This window comes from Leucopleurus acutus, assembly GCF_964270905.1.
Source record: "Leucopleurus acutus genome assembly, chromosome: 1".
Lineage (NCBI taxonomy): Eukaryota > Metazoa > Chordata > Mammalia > Artiodactyla > Delphinidae > Leucopleurus > Leucopleurus acutus.
The window spans coordinates 187866648-187872647 of record NC_139142.1 but is presented as its reverse complement, the minus strand read 5'-3'; positions in this window follow the sequence as shown (position 1 = coordinate 187872647).

The following is a 6000-nucleotide window of genomic DNA, read 5'->3' as shown; positions in this document are numbered from 1 at the left end:
GATAATTAGGATTGTGGCCATTCTGTTGGACTTTAGTATTAACAACATAACACGCAGAAAGACTGAACAAAATGAGAGTTAGAGGATTTGTAACCTAAAGCTTAGCAAACAACATCCTTGGCAGATGGCACAAAACTGTCAAATCATCTTTGGAAAGTAGCAACAGATTAAAGCTGCCCTTTAGATATTAAGGACTCGGTTGACAGCAAGGACCCACAGGTGTGAGGGGTTTTGTTTCGTCTTTACTAGCTAAGGTTTTGCTGGTCATTTGGCTCAATCTCAGTAAAAGCATGAACAAATGGCTAAAAAAAGTGGCTCATGTATTATTTAATAAAGACATTTATGGAAAGTATCAATGAAATGATCTTCTAACAAAAACTGTCCAAGTCATTTAGACAAATGTATTATCAAGTCATCTTGATGATTTTCTTAAAATTTAAATAAGTAACAAATTCGTGCTTTCAAGCTATAAAAGAGATGTGTTTGGATTCATCCAAAAGTATGAATATAATTGAAGTGCAAATTAATGGACTTTTAGGCCCAGTAAAGTGCTTTCTTTCCCTTTCAGTTGTGAAAAGATATTATAGTCACAATTGTTTTTACACAGATGAAAGCATTCTGAGAGTAAGTAGAGCCAACAGAAGACCCATTTGAAATATAATTTGCTGACCAAACAGGAAATTTCACTATACATTTAAGCATCTGGTTACATAACAAACAATTAAGCATAACTGAATTATGCCTTCGGTTTGAAATTGTAGTTGTTTTAAGGGGTGTCTTGACTGGACAAATACAGGCTCTGCAGAAGTTAGGAATCCAGGCTTTGGAGTCAAGTACATGTGGCTTGGAAACTGAGCTCTGACACTCACCATGTGTGTGACTCCAGGAGTTCTTTAAGCTTCAGTTTCACTGTTTTCAAAACAAGATCCTCAGTGTATCGCATGCATTTCTTCTAAGAAATAGTGTACAGAGACTGCTCAGAGCCTGGTACTGAGTAATTGCTCAGTAAGTGATTTTACTGCTCTTTTAATATTATTACTGAGGCATAAGACCACCAACCACATGGTTTTAGCCAAACCAGGGCTAAAACAAGTCAATCGTGTCAGTTGAGTTGACAAGTATGTCCCTAAAATATCTAAAGAAAATCTTTCATTCCTTCAGAAAGGAGAAAACCCAACCCCTATTCTGAGAACTGTTTGTTGTTCAAATTCTCAGAAGGTTTGGGGAAATAGGTTGGGTTAACCATGGGGCAGGGCACCAGAAGTAAGACGGCAGCTTAGCAGCTGTTAGTGGACAATTTGGGTTTTAGCAAGAGGGTGGGGAGAAACATCTAGGGGCCAAGGTTGTATAAAGATTGTACCAAAAATGTTTAGTTGTTCAGAGTCTTTTCAACATATTTTATGATGACAACAAAATGATTATTTCACTACTACTGCACTTACACTAGAGAATGAGCTATAAACTAAGTGAACGTAAACTTGTGGTTATAGTTTTAGGGTTAACACAGAACAAGGTGGAAGCAAACAGAACAGTTAGGAAACAAAATGTGAAAGAGTTTCAGCAGAATATTTAAGGCTGGGAGGAAGATGGCAGGAGTGTTTAAGGTGAGAATAATTCCTTCATGAGGATGAAGCCCTTAGCCACGAATGGCTAGGGTGTACCTACCCACTCAAATTATTGTCTAGATTTGTTTGTCGGCAGATTAAGACCACAGACTCTGGAGGCAAGTATAGAGGTTTGAAGACCTTGGGCTAACCCTCAGTTTCCACACTTGCAACGTGAGAATAAAAATACCTGCCTCATAGGACAGGCTTTGAGGATTAAAGAAGATAATATGTAAAAACCCTTGTACGAATTAGTAGTCACTCCAGTGATCACTATTATTTCATTCTGTGCCAGCCATTTATGTGCTTCTATAATTCATGTCTGAACTTCTCACATTTGCATTTGAAAGGAATAATAAAAGACTCTCCACCTCTTGAATTTCCTACATTCTCAAGAATAATGCAAGAGCTGTTAGGAACAAAACTAACTAGAAATGACCCATTCATTTCTCTTCTAGTAATATTTCCTAAGGGAATAATCTGAAATATTAGCAAAGGTTTACATACAGACAGAAATATGCTTAAAAATTATGCTTACCAGAGTTTTAGCCAGAGGAAAGTTCTAATATTGCCTGTGAAAAATGACTTGGAATTTTATTTGCAGTCCAAATTCAGCTATTTTAAAATGCACAGAGAAAAAGACCGCCTGGAAACAAATGTGCTTTGAAACTCACCTCTAACTTCTACACGATCCCTCCCCACCACAGATTTTCTTCTGCACAAGGTGATGTGTTTTTTAGACCTTTCTAGCTTTAGGCATGGGCATTGTATCCTCCAGGCCAAATGTTGCCTGAAAGAGTGTCTTACATTATTCAGAATCTTATTGCTTTATGATTGTTCCCTATTATTTGCAATTATGCATGGCCCAGCTCAAATGGCTGATGTTAAGAGCTGTGTTTTTGCTACAACAGTGCATTGTAACACATGAAGTGGTATTTATCCCATGCCGTAGAATTATTTCTTCAACCTTGGGAATTTTTCAAACAACAAAAAACATTGCTTCCCTTGATTCCCTCTGTTTCCTCTATTTCAGGAATGTCTCATACCCAGGTTATTGAGAACTTCAGCACCAGTGTTCCTTCTAACAATCTCCTCCCCCCTCACCCATCATACAACTACAAAGAAATAAAATGTCCTAAACCAAAGTTTTAGTTACATGATTGTCATAACAGATGCTTATTTCCTAATTAACAACACCTGTATTCCGTGCAATTTTGCCTTAGACTACAGTCTCAATTTTTCAGCCACCCCCTTACCCAGAACACAAGCTCTCCCGTCAGTCTGAATTCCTCTCCATTCCCGTCAGATTTTACTGCCTCCAAGTTTGCTCAGACTACTCCTTCACATTGAAACACCCTTTCCATCTTTCTGCTCAGTCTTAAATATCCTGCTCAAACTTGTTCTCACCATTAGCTTTCTAACTGTTTTCCCTGCTTCCATATTTGACTGTATACCTACGATTCTTCACATGGTGGCCAAACTGACCTTTAGCAATTAAGTCATCTCACTGCCAATGCCTTCTGATGACCTTAGAGTAAGATCTAGAGGACACCAATCCCCCAGCCCCAGCTCTCGGAACAATCCTCACTGTCTTCAACACTCTCCAGGCTCTTCCCACCACTGACCCTTTACACCTGCTTTGTCCTCCACCAGAAACATTCTTCTCCACTTACGTCCCGAAGTCTCATGGCTTTGTCATTCACATCATTCAAATTTCTACTCAAATGTTACTTTCAGAGAAGCCTCCTCCAACTACCCTGTCTGAAATAAGATCCTTCTCACCTTTTGACCACACGTTATTCCTTTCCCTGGTTTTTTATTTTTGTAGCATTTATTTATATGATTCAGAGCCTTTGTTTTCTTGGTGGAGACTAATAAATAGTGTCTAGGTCACATGTAAAAATAGAACTCTGACCCACACTCTGTAGCAACCAGCCCAGGAAGCCAACCTATTTTCTACAAATCAGACTTGTCAGAAGTCAGACTACAATCTCTAACAGCCATTCCAGGAAGCCAAACAATAACCTCTGTAACAAACTGGCCCCTAAATGACCAGTGTTAATAACTGCTTCCCTAATTTTTGACCCACTTCCAACGTAGAGTCAACTGGACAAAGCCAAACATGTACCCCTAGCTAACCCCATAAGGTGTCCACTTTTATTAGCCTGCCTACAGCTTCCCCTGCCAACAGCCTTCAATCAGGGCACATATGAAGCCTTCCCTTTTTCTCTCTTATAGTTTTCCCACTCCTCTGCCTGGTCTTTGGGTCTCTGTCCAATTCAAGTGATGGCAGTGGCTTGCTATAGCAAGCTCTGAATAAATAGCCTTTGCTTATTCTGAATTTTCATTGTTAACAATGCAGAAATAAATGAAGACCTATCTATCTCAGTAAGTTTATAAACTCTGTGAGGACAAAGCATGTCTATCTTGCTCATCACTGATTCTCCAGCATGTAGAGTGGGAGGGACTCAGAGCATATGCTAAATAAAAATGAATGATCAAATGAATAAATGAATTGAGCCGTTTTCCTGAATACAACAGCCACAATGCACCCCTTATTCCTCTGTAATTCCATATAAACCAGCCTCTATCATCTGTGTGGACCCTATCAGTCTGCTCTGTAATGTAGTACCTTGTGCCCCCTGCATTATCTGCTCCCTACTGTAAATTACTTGAATACAGAGAATGGTGTACATTTTTTTTCCCCACAGTAAAAGCTCATGCTATCCTCCAAACATGCCTCCGATTGTTTTGTGCATGTCCATCTCATCTCTAAACAGGACTGTCCTCATTTCTGTTCTCTCAACTTACGGCGTGGCCTCACGTGAATCAGAGCTGCTCTGAACTGTAGCTTGCTTCTGCATAAAAGGAGTTGGTTGGACCACATGATCCAAAGTCCCTTCTAACTCTAACAAGCTCTGATTACCTTCGGGCCTGAAGGTAAAAGACGAAGAGGGCAGAAAGTTCAGGTTTCTAAATGACTTTCAGTTTAGCATATTCCATTAACATGTAAGTTATAAAGTCAGCTGTTAACGTATTGCAGGTAGAGCTTATTTATATTCAGAGAATTGGGGAAGCTTCCATGTAGAACACAAGAAATGTCCAGCATGCTGATGAAGTTTCTGTCCTTTGAGGACAAGCCAACTTGAATTGCTGGGGGTAAAGTGTGTCAATCTTTTATGTCTTAGGGCAAAAACACTACTAAGGAGTTTCCCACCAGATAAATAAAATCTCTAATACAGATATAGTTTTACAGTCTCCACAAATTATGTAACCTGAACATCGAAGGAAAATGCATTAGTATTAGATGTAGAATTTCTGACTTTCTGTTTAAGTTTTTCTTTAAACAGCTACCTGATATTAATTATGTTTCCAAAATACATTTACTGACTATCTACAGCCCAGCTCTGGGTGCTGCATTACTAGCTAAGCGAGTCTGAACAAGTTATTTCACTTAACTTGTGCGTTAGTCTCCTCATTCGTTGCATGGGGATAGTGATAGAGCCCAGTAGAGAGTTGTTGTGTGGATTAAATGAGTTAATACACACAAAACCCTAGCACAGTTAACACTATTGAAGTGATTTACATTGTTACTGGTGTTACTGCTGTTGTTCTGTTATTGTTACTTTTCCATGCAAGGCACTCAGCTAAAGGTGTTAGAGAATTTAAAAAGAGATGACGGGGGTTTAGAGGATTTAAAAAGAGATGACGGGGGTTTAGAGAATTTAAAAAGAGATGATGGGGTTTAGAGAATTTAAAAAGAGATGATGGGGGCCTTCCCTGGTGGCGCAGTGGTTGAGAGTCCGCCTTCCGATGCAGGAGACACGGGTTCGTGCCCCGGTCCGGGAAGATCCCACATGCCGCGGAGCAGCTGGGCCCGTGAGCCATGGCCGCTGAGCCTGCGCGTCCGGAGCCTGTTGCTCCGCAACGGGAGAGGCCACAACAGTGAGAGGCCCGCGTACCGCAAAAAAAAAAAAAAAAAAGATGATGGGGGTTTAGAGAATTTAAAAAGAGATGATGGGGGAGAGAGGGCTGAATAAGCAGAACACAGAGGATTTTCGGGGCAGTGAAAATATGCTGTTTGATACCCTAATGGTAGATACATGTAATTATATATTTGCCCAAACTCAAAGAAAGTACAACATCAAGAAAGAATATGAACGTAACCTATGGACTTGGTGTAATTTTGATGTTTCGATGTAGGTTCATCAGTGGTAACAAATGTACCACTGTGGTGAGGGAAGCTGGGGTTGGGGGGTGGGGGGGAAGGGGTAAATAGGGTATCTCTGTCCCTCCCCGTCAATTTTTCTGTGATCCTAAAACTGCCCAAATAATTGTCTTAAAAAGCACACAACATAATATCTATACTTTGCACCTCAAAAAGTTTGAAGTCATA